Here is a 16,082-nt window from a genome sequence, read left to right on the forward strand (position 1 = left end):
CAGGCCCATGCTCTATCCATTAGGCCACCCTGTTTTTATAGTAAAGTAGTAGAAAAATCACTCTGCTTCTGTAATAGGAAATCAATGGTAGGAGGGAGTAAGCTGATTGAGAACCTTGAAACCTAACACCGGGATAAAATTTTGCCAGTGCTGTAGTTCTTCACCATTTTTATCATGTTTGAAGAAGCAGATTTCTCCCCAACTTTCCAAGACCCAACTCCTCCTCCCACCTCCCAGCAGGACCCCAACAGCTCTTGTGGGGTGTACCTGGTGGCCGTACACCAGAGGCTGGGAGAACGCTAAAGCTATATGCCAACATGGCCCAGCCAACCCCAACAAACCAGCATCAAGACAGGTCCCCCACAAGTGTTTGTCAGACTTTCTGCCTGGTTTCCGATTCTCAAATGGGCTAAGGAAAGGCCAGTGCCATTACCTCCTGCCAATATTGCAGGTCTCAAAGGGAAAGCAGCCAGGAAGCAGGCTTGATCACAACTGAGGGAGAGGCCCTGAAGCAGACTAGCAAGATCCAGAACTCCAGGAGGGCCTGTAGCAGGACAGCGAGGACCAGAACCCTGGAAGGGCCTGTGGCAGAACAGCAAGGTCCAGGACCGCAGGAGGGACTGCAGCAGGACAGCGAGATCCAGAACCTGGGAGGGCCTGCAGAAGTACAACAAGATCCAGAACCCCAGGAGGGACTGCAGCAGGACAGTGAGAAGCAGAATGCGTTAGTGGATAAAGCACTGGCGTAGGAGTCAGAAGAATGTAGTTCTAATTTCAGCTCTGCCACTTGTCTTCTGTATGACCTTGGGCAATTTCTCTGTACCTCGGTAACTTCATCTGTAAAATGGGTAGTCACATTCATCTGTGAGTCCTATGTGGGACATGGATTGTGTCCAACCTGATTAGCTTGTACCTACCCCAGCACTTAGTACAGTGCCTGGCACATAGTAAACACTTAATACCATGGAAAATAAATAAATACATACACATGCATGCATACATACATGCATGCATACATAAAAATCCCGGGAGAGCCTGTAGCAGGACAGTGAGATCCAGAAGCCCAAGAGGACCTGCAGCAGGACAGCAAGATCCAGAACCCCAGGAAAGCCTGCTGCAGGACAAAGATTCAGAACTCTTGGAGGGACTGAAACGGGACAGCAAGATCCAGAATCATGGAAGGGCCTGGGACGGAGCTGGATCTCACTGTCCCTAACTTGGACAAGTTGGACAAAGCAGACCCCAGGCCCAGCCTCCCTATTCATCCTGGCTTCCACATGCCACTTCCTCCTAAAGCTCCCTCTGCCGCCCGACCTCCCTCCACCGTCATTTGCTACTGGCTCTACCTACTCGACTCTCCAATAGAGTCCAAGGGATCCCTGGGGCAGAAAGCAATAAATCCCTGAATGGAGCTCCAGTGGTAGCGCCCATTCCGAAACTGTGAGACCTCTCCGGGCACCTGCCAGGCGGCTTTCCCTCCAGTTCTGGACAGGTCTGAGTGGAATAACATTCCAGTCACCTGAGATGGGTATTCCGGGAGGTGATGAGGGATGGATGCTAACCACAGACCCATAGAATGCTCCACCAAATCGGGGTGATGGCTTGAAATTGGAGAAGGAGGAAGCAGCTCTTTCGGGCTCAAGGCGTCCTGAGCGAAGCCGCGGAGCCTTCTGTTGGTCGATGGTTGACATGTCCTGAGCGAGCCGTGATGCCCTCTGCTGGCCAAAGATTGGCGTGGGTCGCAGCGTCCTCTACTGTAGGGTGATCAGCGTGTTCATAGCGAGCCGTAACTCCCTCTGCCGGCCAATACTAGGCATTAACCTCCCTTGGGCCACACATTAGATCTGTTTCGGGGGAAAGGGCACTTAATATGCACCAAGGGCTGGGTGTCCCACACGGGACTCACAGTATTAGAAAGGGGAAGAACATATAACAATAAATGAAATTTAATTGACTAATCTTAGATGAGGCACGGAGACACCTGTCTACATGTTTTGTTGTCTGTCTCCCCCTTGTAGACTGTGAGCCCGTTGTTGGGTAAGGACCGTCTCAATATGTTGCTGACCTGTACTTCCCAAGAGCTTAGTACAGTGCTCTGCACACAGTAAGCGCTCAATAAATACGATTGATTGAATTAATGAATGAATGTTAAGTGACTTGCCAAAAGCCACCCAGCTGGCCGGTGGCAGAGATGAAGGTGGAACCCAAACTCCAGACTCCCTGAAAGATGCTCTTTCCACTAGGCCATATTGCCACTCATTTTAAAAGATCCAGTCACTGCCCTGAAAGGGTTTATAATCTAGCGGGGGATACAGACACAAAAATAAAGGGCAGATGGGGGGAAAGAGAGAAAGGGAAGATGGATGTGTGGTGGAAGAAAATGCTTTAGAGTGTGTAAGTCAATATGTATAAAAGTGTTCCAGATTTGGACATCAGACCAGAATGGACCCGGCCTCCCTGATTCCGACAAATGGTTCCAGGTCCATGGCCAGCCCTCCCCTCAGAGGCCTCCTCAGGCTCACAACTCTGTCATTCTCAGGCCAGCCCCAATCTCAGGCCAACCCCCAGCTACCAGCCCGACCTGACAGGGGCCCACGGAGCATTTTATGGCAGTCCACCCAAACTTACAACCAGAATACTATAGTAGTAAAACAGTATATACTATTTGCCCGGGCGGGAGTGCCCGTGCAGTCTCGGACACTGGGCCTCAACGGCCCCCTAACCTCCCCTCTCCACTCCCTTTACCGCCGGGCAGAGCTCCTGCCGGCCCTGGTGCTGTTGAATGGGGGCAGCGAGAACGCGAAAGAAGAGGAGCCGCAGGAGAATGGGCGTGTCGAGGAGGAGGAGGGAGCCGGGCAACGAACAGGAGGTCATCGACATCCAGGGAACAGGCTTCACCGTCAAGATCTACGCGCCAGGAACCGAGCCCTTTTCTTTACAGGTATGGAGGGGCGACAGGAGGAGGGCGGCTGGCCTGTGGGGGAGAGGAGACCCAAGGCGGAGTTAGGGGCGGCAGCCGCGGGCCAAGACGGCGTCCCTGGGCTGAGCCCCAGGAATCGCACCACTGCTGAGGAGAGCCCTTCGGCTGAGTCAACCCAGGCTATCTCGGCCTGTGAAGTGAATTCTAGTAGGGAGGACCGGGTTTAGCCCCCGAGGGTGATGGCGGCCCGGGGACAAGATCTAGCTAGACCCCCTGCCCCAGGCCCACCCAGCCACTCCCCTCATAGACAAGGGCAAGCTGCTTCTGCTCCTGTTCCTTCCGTCTCCGAGGAGGAGAGACCTTGGGATCAGAGGCTCCGGGGCCGGATGGGAGCTGGCAGAGGGGGCACCCAGGCCAGATCCTGATTGTTGGTCCTTTTAGCTGCAGGTCTCTCTGCAGGAGATGGAGCAGGAGATCCACCAGGTGCTCATGGACCGCGAAGACACCTGCCACCGCACCTACTTCTCCATGCAGCTGGACGGTAACATCCTGTACAACTTCGCCGAGCTCAAGACCATCTAGGGTCTGTAGGAAGGGGCCTCATTCCGAGTGGTGGAAGGCAAGCCCACCCCCTCATCCCACCCTGTCCGGGGCCGGGTCAGAGGATGGCCGGCCTGACTCTCCGCCGCGGGATTGGGGGAAGGGCATGGGACCCTGGTCATTCCGGGGCAATGAGGGTCTGCATCTCTGGCCGGTGGGGGGATATTCTCGGATTGCTTCTTCTTCGCTGTGTCCCCAGCCTCCCCCCGCCCCGACCACCAGCTCCCTTCCGGTTCTCCCCCTCCCCCAGACCCCTACAAGGTCCTCGAGGCCCTGGTCCACGTGTGCCACATCCTGGGCCTACTGAAGAGCCTGGATCCGTCCGACATCTTCAAGGGCCTGGACAACAACTCGCTGTCGTTCCTGAGCGTCTTCACCGACGGCGACCCTAGCGGTAGAGGCCGGGGGGGCAGCGGCGGGGCTCTCTGGGCGTGGGAGAGGGAGGACTTCCACCCCCACAGACAGCGGCAAGTGGAAGAAGAAGGCCGAGGAGCTGGAGCATATCGACTGCTAGACCCCCGAGCACATCCTGCCCGAGAGCAAGGAGCCGCCGCTGTGCGCCCTGCAGCCGCAGAACCGCGACTGGAAGTTGGGGCGGTCACGGGGACCGGGTTCGGTGCCGGTGGGGCAACGGCAAAGACCCCCGTTGGGCGGGGATTTAGGGGAAGGGCAGCAGCCTCGGCCGGCCTCCCCTGATGTCCATGCCCCCCGCCTCCCCAGCCCCTGTAGTGCCTCAAGGAACTCACCATGAACGGTTGGAACCCACCCCTCGGCAACCGCAAGGTGCACGGGGACCTGGCCTACCTGTTCGTGGTCACGGCCGAGGACCGCCATGTCAGCATCACCGCCTCCACCCGAGGCTTCTACCTAAACCAGTGAGTGGGGGTCTCCTTGGACGGACTCTGGGCTCATGGCGTGGGGGAAGGCGGGGTGGGAGGAGAGGTGAACGCGCCATTACCCCTGCCGGTCCACGGCATACAGCTTCAACCCCAAGCCTGCCAGCCCCCACTTCCTCACCCACTGCTTGGTGGAGCTCCTCGACCAGATCAGCCCGGCCTTCAAAAAAATCTTTCCTGCCTTGCCGACGTAAAGGTACGGCGGAGGGCCTCCCCCATCCTGCCCCTGGGTTCGGGGTGCCAACGGCTATGGCCTCACAGCAGCTCCCGCTTGAAGGGTTTGTCCTCCAAGTGGTCCGACGCGGCCCAGGGTCCAGTCCCTGGAGAGGGGGAAGGGCTTAGCATAGGGACTCCGTCCGTTCTCTCCGCACAGGTTTGGGAGGCGGTGGGAGCTGGGGCCACCGACCAGCTGGAGAAAATGAGCCCCAAGAGCTGGGCTGCGCTTGGGGATACTGGGAGCCCCCGGACTCGGTGAAGGGCCGGGGTGGTGAGAAGCGTCCTCGTACCGTGGGGCTGATGGCTGTGCCCCCTCCCCTCCAACTCTAACTGCAGTGTACATCGCCACCCCTTCCAGGTGCACAGCTGGATGGCACCCCAGGCCCAGTACGCCATGGACTGTGTGCGGGCTGAGGACACCTACACCTCGCGGCTGGGCTACGAGGAACACATCCCTGGAAAGGTGCCTGCCTACCTGCCCTCCTCGGCCCCTGCCCGGTGGGGTCAGCACCCAGGCATTTCCAAGGCCCATCCACCCTCCTTGGCCTGTCAATGTGGCTCCAGGTTGAAGGAGGCAGGGCCCGGGCCCAGCCCTGTCTGAGGGAGTGGCTGTGGGTGTTTGGGTGGAGGAGCGTCTGCCCTCCCCATCTCCCTGAGGTGGAGTCCTGACAGAGTCGTGCCATCGCCCCTCTGAAAAGCCAGCGAAGCCAAGGTGGGGTGCAGACCGCACCCTGCAGTGATGGCACCCTGACCCTCGCCTTCCCACCTCCCCTCCCCCACCCACTAGACGCGGGTTTGAAATGAGATGCTCCAGAGAACGCTTGAGCTGCCCCGGAAGAACCTGCCTGAGCAGCTGCTGAGGCAACGGGTCATCGTCAAGGTACTGGGGATTTCGTGGCTGGTTCTGTGTGGGCGGGGGTTTAGGGGTGGGCAGCTGGCGCCAGTCCCCCCGCCAACGCCTCTCGGCACCTGAGCCCACAGTCTGACTAGCAGCATCCGTCCCAGAGACTCCCTCCCTGAGCCGAGTACCTGGTACCTCCAGGTACACAATGACCTCAAGGCTTCAGCCACCCCGGGGCCATGGCGGTGATCGAAGGGAACGTTATGGCCATCAACCACAGTGAGGAGAACAAGATACAGATGTTCACTTAGAACAACATCTTCTTCAGCCTGGACTTCGATGGGTGCAACTACTACAAGGAATTAGGGGGCGACCCGGCCACCTATGCCGCCCCCAGCCATGACCTGAACGGCATGAGCACCTACAACGCTGTGGACGTGGAGGGCCTGTACACGCTGGGCACCGTGATGGTGGACTACAGTGGCTACTTAATGCACACGATAAGGGCTCAATAAATATGACTCAAAATTAATTGACTGATAGTAAATTATACTGTGTCAACCTAGCCCAGTAGGCAGGAAAATTCTTGAGGGCAGGGATTACAACCTTTCTCACTATTTGTCTTCACCCAACATTAAGGAATAACTCTTACAAGGAGGAATTGCTGAGAGTGCCAGCACACTCTCATGTGCCAAGCACATGTTCTAAGCACTGTGGTAGATACAAGGCAATCGGGTTGTCCCATGTGGCATTCACAGTCTTAATCCCCATTTTACAGATAAGGTAACTGAGGCAGGGAGAGGTTAAGTGGCTCGCACAAGGTCACACAGAAGACAAGTGGCAGAGCAGGGATTAGAAACCGCCCCCAAAGTGGATTTATTTTACTAAGTACTTGGGAGAGTTCAGTTCAACAGTGTTGTTAAACACATTTCCAGCCCTCAGTGAGCTTTCAGTATACAGGGACTCACCTTCCTTTAGGCCATGATGCCTCCCCAAAACTGAATTGTCCATCGTACTTCAGTCTTAGCAACCTCCCTCCCAGACTTTGACAATTCATCAACGTCCAGCGTTTTCTGTGAACCCAGTAGGACAGCTAAGTTTCTGGCTAGGTCCAAGGGCAGTTCCTTGGTTAAGTGATGGTGTGATATTCTTTACACATGGAAGGACACTTTTAGTCCCAGAGCGGAGGACGGGTGAGTGAACCTTTCAAGATCCTGCTCATGGTGGCCTTCATGTCCCGTTTCCTCAGGCTGTAGATAAGGGACTTCAGAGCAGCGGGTATCACTGCATAGAACACGGACACCAGCAGGTCCACGATCAAGGAGGAGTCTGAGGGCGGCTTGTTGTAGACAAATGCACCCGCAGAGATGAGAACAGTGAGGACGACAAGGTGGGGCAGGCACCTGGAGAAGGCTTTGACCAGACTCTCGGTGGCCGGCATCCTCATCACGGCCTGGAAAATGCACATATACGAGACGATGATGAGAATGAAGCGGACGACGCCTAACGCTACCCCGGCGGTGACGCTCACATCAGCAGCGACGTGATTCTTGGAGCAGGTGATCTTCAGCAGGGAGGGGACTTCACAGAAAAACTGCTGGACGATGTTGGACCCACAGAAGGACAGGGAGAAAGCCGGAGCTAAATACAAGACACCAATCAGGCCCCCACTGAGCCACGAGGTGGCAGCCATCTTCCTACAGGCCACATTGTTCTGTTCGCGGTGTAGCAGTCATGAGACATGGTCGTGAGGACCAACAGCTCAGATCAGGCAAAACAGACCACGGAGAAGACCTGGGTGGCACAACCCCATAGGGAGATGGTTCTACGGTAGGTCAGGGAAATGTGGGTGGATTTGGGGACGGTGACGGAGATGAGGCAGAGGTCGCAGATGGACAGGTTCCTGAGGAAGAAGTACAGGAGGGTGTGGAGGCGTCTGTCGAGGGTGGTGATGGCGACGATGAGGAGATTCCCCGTCAGGGGCGCCAAGTAGACCAGGAGGAACAGCGCGACGTGGACCTCCGATAATCTCAGCAGGAGGAATTCCCTCACCGTAGAGATGTTAGTCATTGGTAAGCGATGATGATTCCCCGCACAGGACAAAGATCTTGATGAGGTGAAGAAATCAACAGGAGTTTTGTCGATGAGTCTATGGGAGGAGCAACTTATGGTATATTGGAAGAGAGGTATCAATTACAAAATGACCTAGAAACTCGGTAAAAGATATCCACTTAACTAGGACGGAATTCCTAAGGCCGATTGACACCATAATTCTCCAGGTGGGGACAACAAGATGACAAAGATACAAGAGGGGAGAGCAGTCACAGTAATAATAGCTGTGATAGCAGCTAAAGTCTTAGTAGAAGTTGGAGTATCAGTCAATCAAGCAATTAAGAAATCGTATTATTGAGCATTTACTGTGTGCAGAGCACTGTGCTAAATACCTGGGAGAATACAATGTAACAGAGTGGTAGACTTGTTTCCTCCCCACAGAAACCTTGCAGTCTAAAGGGGGATAAAGATGTAAACATAAAATAAATTACAGATATGTACAGAAACTGTAAGCTCGTTGTGGGTAAGGAGTGTCTCTGTTATATTGTTACACTGTACTCTCCAAAGCACTTAATATAGTGGTCTACACACAGAGCTCTGCTCTGAGCTCAATAAATATTCATTTATTCAATCGTATTTATTGAGTGCTTACTGTGTGCAGAGCATTGTAGTAAGCTGATTGACTGACTGATAACAGTAATAACGGTGTTTATCGAGCCCTCGGTGGACACAAAAGGAAAGGATATACTAACCCTGCAAGGCAACCTGAAGCACACAAATTCATTCTCACACCCAAAATTACAGCTAAACATAAATGCATCCAAACACATAATGCCCTCGCATGTATTCCAGCTCACTCACAGATCGGGGTTCTCCCACAGATGAACAGTAGCACAGAGTCAATCGCATTTACCGAGCACTTACTGTGTGTAGAGTACTGTGCTTATCACTTGGAAGAGTACAATACAAGCAGGTAGGTAGTCACATAAACCCATAAACGTATCTAGTCACTCTTTCGGCTCTTTCCTGAACCCCGAACCTGTTCCCTAGGGAGAGATGGAGAACATTCCCTACTGTTCCCTACCCAGATGTCCCCTTTCCCTAAAGCCTGGGATTTGCTCCCTGATTCTCTTACTCTGCGCTGAGCACGCGCACACACATGCACACACAAAGCTGCGTGTCGAGGGAATCCGATTGCATCGTTCATTCATTCATTCGATCGTATTTATTGAGCGCTTACTGTGTGCAGAGACTGTACTAAACGCTTGGGTAATACAAGTTGACAACATATAGAGAGGGTCCCTACCCAACAGTGGGCTAACAGTCTAGAAGGGGGAGACAGAGAACAAAACAAAACATATTAACAAAATAAAATAAGTAAAATAAATATGTGCAAGTAAAATAAATAAATTAATAGAGTAATAAATACGTACAAACAGATATACGTATATACAGGTGCTGTGGGGAAGGGAAGGAGGTAAGGCGGGGGACATGGAGGGGGGAGGAGGGGAAGAGGAAGGAGGGGGCTCAGTCTGGGAAGGCTTCCTGGAGGAGGTGAGCTCTCAGTAGGACCTTGAACTATGAAGAGAGCTAGCAAGGCGGATGTGGGGAGGGAGGGCATTCCGGGCCCGGGGCATGACGTGGGCCGGGGGCCGACGGCGGGATAGGCAAGAATGAGGCACGGTGAGGAGATTAGCGGCAGAGGAGCTGAGGGTGTGGGCTGGGCTGTAGAAGGAGAGAAGGGAGATGAGGTAGGAGGGGGCGAGGTGATGGAGAACCTTGAAGCCAAGGGTGAGGAGTTTCTGCCTGATGCGTAGGTTGATTGGTAGCCACTGGAGATTTTTGAGGAGGGGAGTAACATGCCCAAAGCGTTTCTGGACAAAGACAATCCGGGCAGCGCCGTGAAGTATGGACTGAAGTGGGGAGAGACAGGAGGATGGGAGATCGGAGAGGAGGCTGATACAGTAATCCAGATGGGATAAGATGAGAGCCTGAACAAGCAGGGTAGCAGTTTGGATGGAGAGGAAAGGGCGGATCTTGGCAATGTTGCGGAGGTGAGAACGGCAGGTTTTGGTGGCAGCTTCGATGTGAGGGGTGAACGAGAGAGCGGAGTCGAGGATGACACCAAGGTTGCGGGCTTGTGAGACGGGAAGGATGGTAGTGCCGTCAACAGTGATGGGAAAGTCAGGGAGAGGGCAGGGTTTGGGAGGGAAGACAAGGAGTTCATTCTTGGAAATGTTGAGTTTTAGGTGGCGGGCAGACATCCAGATGGAGATGTCCTGAAGGCAGGAAAAGATGCGAACCTGGAGGGAGGGAGAGAGAGCAGGGGCAGAGATGCAGATTTGTGTGTCTTCAGCGTAGAGATGATAATTGAAGCCATGGGAGCGAATGAGGTCACCAAGGGAGGTAGTGTGGATCGAGAACAGAAGGGGACCAAGAACTGAACCTTGAGGAACCCCTACCGTAAGGGAATGGGAGGGGGAGGAGGAGCCTACAAAAGAGACTGAGAATGAACGACCGGAGAGATAAGAGGAGAACCAGGAGAGGATGGGGTCTGTGACGGCAAGGTTGGATAGCGTGTTTAGGACAAGGGGGTGGTCCGCAGTGTCGAAGGCAGCTGAGAGGTCGAGAAGGATTAGGATAGAGTATGAGCCGCTGTATTTGGCAAAGAGGAGGTCATTGGTGACCTTTGAGAGGGCAGTTTCCGTGGAATGTGGGGGACGGAAGCCAGATTGGAGGGAGTCGAGGAGAGAGTTGGTGTTGAGGAGTTCGAGGCAGCGCGTGTAGAGGACTCGTTCAAGGAGTTTGGAAAGGAATGGTAGGAGGGAGATGGGGCGATAACTAGAAGAGAGGTGAGGTCAAGAGAGGTTTTTTTAGGATGGGAGAGACATGGGCATGTTTGAAGGCAGAGGGGAAGGAACCAGTGGAGAGTGAGCGGTTGAAGATGGAAGTAAAGGAGGGGAGAAGGGACGGAACGATAGACTTCATGAGATGAGAGGGAATGGGGTCAGAAGCACACGTGGCCGGAGTAGCACTTGAGAGGAAGGAGGATAACTCCTCTGAGGATACTGCTGGGAAGGATGGGAGAGTAGCGGAGAGCGTTGAGAGCCGGGGGGTTGGGGAAGGGCGGAGGGAGTGACTTTGGGGAGGTCAGACCTGATGGATTTAATTTTATTAATGGAATAGGAGGGCAGATCGTTGGGAGTGAGGGAAGGAGGAGGAGGAGGAACCGGGGGCCTGAGAAGAGAGTTGAATGTACCGAAGAGCTGACGGGGATGATGGGCATGGGTGTCAATAAGGGAGGAGAATTAGTTTTGTCTGGCAGAGGAGAGGGCTGTGTTAAGGCAGGAAAGGATAAACTTGAAGTGAACGAGGTTGACATGGTGTTTAGACTTTCGCCAGCAGCGTTCAGCAGCTCGAGTATAAGAGCGAAGGAGGCAGACAGTGGCAGTGATCCAGGGCTGTGGGTTAGTGGTACGAGAGCGGCGAAGGTAAAGGGGAGCGAGCTAGTCTAGCTGAGTAGAAAGGGTAAAGTTGAGAGCAGTAATCTGATCATCAAGATTGGGTATAGAGGAAAGGGAGGCAAGGTGGGGTGTGAGACGCTCAGAAAGATGGATGGGTCAAGAGAGTGGAGATCTCTGTGTGAGGGAGTAATATGCATTTACAGGGGAAAAGAGTGTGAGTGAGGAGGCAGGTGAGAAGATTATGATCAGAGAAAGGGATTTCAGTGTTGGTGAGGGTGGAGACAGTGCAGCGGTAGAAGATGATGAGGTCGAGGGTGTGACCAAGTTGCTGAGTGGGCGAGGTGGGGTGGAGCAAGAGGTTGCAGCGTCGAGGAGAGATAGAAGGGGGGCGGCAGAGGAGTCACCAGGGATATCCATGTGGATGTTGAAGTTTCCGAGGATCAGAGTGGGCATGGAAAAGGAGAGATGGAAGATGAGGAAGGGGTCAAAATCGTTAAAGAAGTTGGAGGGGGGCCGGAGCGGTTGTATATGACAGCTACGAGAATCTGGAGGGGGTGGTAGATGCGAATAATGTGGGCTTCAAAGGAAGGGAAGGAAAGGGAAGGTGGAGAAGGGATAGTGCGAAAGCGACATTGGGGGGAGAAAAGGAAACCGACACCTCCTCCTTTTCCGGTGAGTCTGGGGCAGTGGGAGAAGGAGAGACCTCCAATGGAGAGAGCAGCGGAAGAGACCGTGTCGTCTGGAGACAGCCACGTTTCAGTTAGGGCGAGGAGGAGTAGAGACCTGGAAAGGAATAGGTCCAGGACGAAAGGGAGCTTACTTATAACGGAGCGGGGATTCCAGAGGCCACACTTGGCAGCAGCTGTTGAGCGAGGGAGAGAGGGGGAAGGGTGCGAGGGGTGGGGAAGGTTTGGATTGGGATTAGTTGGTGGGGGCTAGGAGAGAGTGGGAAGAGGGGTGGCGATGGAAAAGGAGAACTGGGATGGGGTGGGGGTGGGGAGGAGGGGAGGGAGGGGGCTGGGAGGGAGGAGTTGAGGATTGGCGCTGGTACAGAGGGATCCTAGGTAGGGAGTGAGGTGGAGTGGTGGCGGTGGGGGAGAGTGAGGGAAAAAGCTGGGTGGGAGAGGGGAAGGGGAAGGTGAGCAATGGGAATGGCAGTTGGGAGCAAGGAAATTGATAGTTCATGGTGAGGTCAGCAGGGCAAATGACAGCACAGCGGGAGGTTAACAATTGAGATGCAGAAGCGATAAAGCAGTAGCAAGGATATAAATAGGCAGTGGCATCACAGAGGTTAGTTAACAATTAACATGCTATAGGAATAATAAAAAAGGTTGATAATGATGTCACAGAGAGCAGATTCAAACTATTATGTGCTGGAGTAGAGTGGACCTGTTAAGGGGGATTAGGGAGCAGAGATACTTTGGGAGAGGAGTGAACAGCTAAATAGCAGGGGAGGGCTGAGTAGGTGCGAATGAGGTTGTCGTTAATGTAACTTGGTGATAACAAGGGCCTTTTTCCCGGGGTAGGGGGGCGGGGAGACTCAGTCAGGTCCGGACCGGCAAGGGGGGTATGGGGGCACTTTAAGGAAGGTCGCTTAAGCGGTGGGGGGGGGGCGGGGGTGGAAGCAGGGGGCGTCTATGGGGGCACTCTGAGAAGGGGATCCTTCCCGGAGCAGCAAGGCCGCGTGGTGTGATGTCTCGGGAACAAAGTCCCGGGCGTCTATGGCGGCGCTCTGAGGAGAGGATCCTTCATTCATTCACTCATTCAATCGTATTTATTGAGTGCTTACTGTGTGCAGAGCACTGTACTAAGCGCTTGGGAAGTACAGGTTGGCAACATATAGAGACGGTCCCTACCCAACAGTGGGCTCACAGTCTGGAAGGGGGAGACAGAAAACAAAACAAAGCATATTAACAAAATAGAATAAATAGAATATGTGCAAATAAAATAAGTAAATAAATAGAGTAATAAATACGTACAAACATATATACATATATACAGGTGCTGTGGGGAAGGGAAGGAGGTAAGGCGGGGGGGATGGAGAGGGGGAGGAGGGGGAGAAGAAGGAGGGAGCTCAGTCTGGGAAGGCCTCCTGGAGGAGGTGAGCTCTCAGTAGGGCCTTGAAGGGAGGAAGAGAGCTAGCTTGGCGGATGTGGGGAGGAAGGGCATTCTAGGCCAGGGGGATGACGTGGGCCGGGGGTTGATGGCGGGATAGGCGAGAACGAGGCACGGTGAGGAGTTTTGCGGCAATCAATCAATCAATCAATCAATCGTATTTATTGAGCGCTTACTATGTGCAGAGCACTGTACTAAGCGCTTGGGAAGTACAAAGGAGCGGCAGAGGAGCGGAGGGTGCGGGCTGGGCTGTAGAAGGAGAGAAGGAGGTGAGGTAGGTGGGGGCGAGGTAATGGAGAGCCTTGAAGCCGAGGGTGAGGAGTTTCTGCCTGATGCACAGATTGATTGGTAGCCACTGGAGATTTTTGAGGAGCAGCGGGGGCCACGCGGTGTGATGGCGGGCGGGCCTGTCCGGAGCGGAGTCCCGGGCGTCTATGGCGGCGCTCTGAGGAGCGGTTCCTTCCGGGAGCAGCGGGGGCCACGCGGTGTGATGGCGGGCGGGCCTCTCGGGAACGGATTCCCGGGCGTCTATGGCGTCTATAATGATGTATGTACTAAATATGATTAATATTACATGTGTACATTATATGTATATATAGTACATTATTGTATGTCCACATGGATATTAAGGTCACCTATAAATCTTAATGGTACCTAAGACAACAATTGTATTATCACCATAACATGATTTAAGTACTAATGAAGCTTCAACATATAACGATCGTACCCAGTAACATGATAACAGTACTTATTTTCTTAGTTGGCGAGAAACCAGCAGTACCCTAGACAGGGATCCTCTATTCATGCCACCCGGGACATTAATAGGGCATGGCATATCCTGCTTTTCAAGAGGCCACTGGTTCCTTTTTCAGGGACATACATAAGAAACAATCATTAGCTGATCTTTAACAGGCATAGTTGAATATTTGAGTACATTCAGTACTGTGATCGCGGCATATCTTTCAAAGAGGACTTATGGTAGTCTTTTTTTCTCTGTGGCGGATCAGCTGACACGCCTCCGGCGGTTTGGAGACTCAGAATTTGGTATAGGTTCCCATATACTCCTCAGGACGGGCACCGTGATAAGTGGTAATAAATATTAATGCTTGAAGGACATAAATATATAGTTCCCACCCCCCCAAAAAAATTGGCTTACACGAAAAAGTTTCATTTTTTTTTACCTTGCATTTCATATACTTGTTTTTCATTTTTTTCCATTTTTTCAATTTTTTACCTTTTTTTGCTTCTTTTTCATTTTCGTTTTTCAAAATCTTTTCGTTTTCCACCTTATTTTTTTTCGTTTTTCACCCTACAATTCATATAATTTTGGGGGGGCCTCCCCCTAAGCCTTTACTTAAGAAATCTCCACCTAGCCGATCTATATTCCCCTAATACCTACTTTACCGCACTTGTAGTTTATACATCCAAAGCAAAACACTGAAAATATTTAGATGATTCATAACTGAATCCTAGTGCATAAAGCTTTGGTCCTAGCCTTATTGTTAGATCTGATTAGATTTATACACGCAAGTATCCGCAAACCAGTGAGAATGCCCTAAAAACCCTTAACAAGTTAAAAGGAGTAGATATCAGGCACACTAACGTATCCCACGACATCCTGCCTTAGCCACACCCCCACGGGACAGAGCAGTAATAGGAATTAGTCAATAAACGCAGGTTTGAACAATTTATAATCGATGAGTCTGTAAATTTCGTGCCAACCACCGGGGTCATACGATTGATTCAACCTAACAAATAACGGTGTAAAGCGTGTTTAGAAATGAAACTAATAAGATTTAAGCAAGACTAATCCGTGATAAGTCATAGTCCATGCTAGAATCACCAACGAAAATGATGTTATATTTATTGAATACACAATAGCTAAGACACAAACTGGGATGAACTACCCCACTATGCTTAGCCCTAAACCCAAGTTGTTTAATAACAAAACCACTCACCAGAGAACTACTAGCAACAGCTTAAAACTCAAAGGATTTGGCGGTCCTTCACCCCTCTAGAGGAGCCTGTTCTGTAATCGATAAACCCCGATATACCTCATCATCTTTTGCCACTACTGTCTATATACCGCCATCCTCAGCCAACCCTAAAAAGGAATAAAAGTAGGCATAATGATTTTTCATAAAAAAGTTAGGTCAAGGTGTAGCCTATGAGCTGGAAGTAATGGGCTACATTTTCTACACTAGAATACACGAAAACCTCTATGAAACTAGAGTCCTAAGGAGGATTTAGCAGTAAGTTAAGAATAGAGAGCTTGACTGAACTGGGCAATGAAGCACGCACACACGGCCTGTCACCCTCCTCAACCATAATTCATAAAGTATAACACTAAACAAGAGGAGATAAGTCGTAACAAGGTAAGCATACCGGTAGGTGTGCTTGGAATATCAAACTGTAGCTCAGTTTAAAGCACTCAGCTTACACCTTAAAGATATTTCTCATGAAACCATTTTGAGCTGTAACCCTAGCCCAAATCAACACAATTAATTTATATATCGTTATAAGCTAAACCATTCCAACACAGATCCTTAGTATTGGAGACAGAAAAGAACAATTGGAGCCTTAGCTGTAGTACTGTGAAGGAACAATAAAAGAATTTACCCAAGCACAAAAAATCCAAGATTAAAATCTGTACTTTTTGCATAATGGTTTAGCTAGAAAACTCATGCACCAAGACTTTAAACATATAACCCCGAAACTAAATGAGCTACTGTCGAGCAATTTATTAGAATGAACCCATGTTGCAAAATAGTGGGATGACTCTACATTAGAGGTAAAAAATCAACAGGATTTATTGATAGCTGGTTAACCAAAAAATGAATTTAAGTTCAACAGTAAGTTTATTTCTCAGTACTCTACATTGCCCGTAAACTTATTAGCTACCCATAAGAGGGTCAACCCTTATGAGTAAGGAGACAATATCTAATACAGGGAAAGTTTATTATAATACACATTGTAGG

At 51.6% G+C, this 16,082-nt stretch overlaps 1 pseudogene; it reads left to right on the plus strand.

Annotated features, from left to right (window-relative positions):
- The first annotated feature begins 317 nt into the window (after window positions 1–317).
- LOC119923917 lies at window positions 318–5,988 on the plus strand (annotated as a pseudogene).
- Window positions 5,989–16,082: the final 10,094 nt, after the last annotated feature.

Source organism: Tachyglossus aculeatus, unplaced genomic scaffold, assembly GCF_015852505.1.
Source record: "Tachyglossus aculeatus isolate mTacAcu1 unplaced genomic scaffold, mTacAcu1.pri scaffold_67_arrow_ctg2, whole genome shotgun sequence".
Lineage (NCBI taxonomy): Eukaryota > Metazoa > Chordata > Mammalia > Monotremata > Tachyglossidae > Tachyglossus > Tachyglossus aculeatus.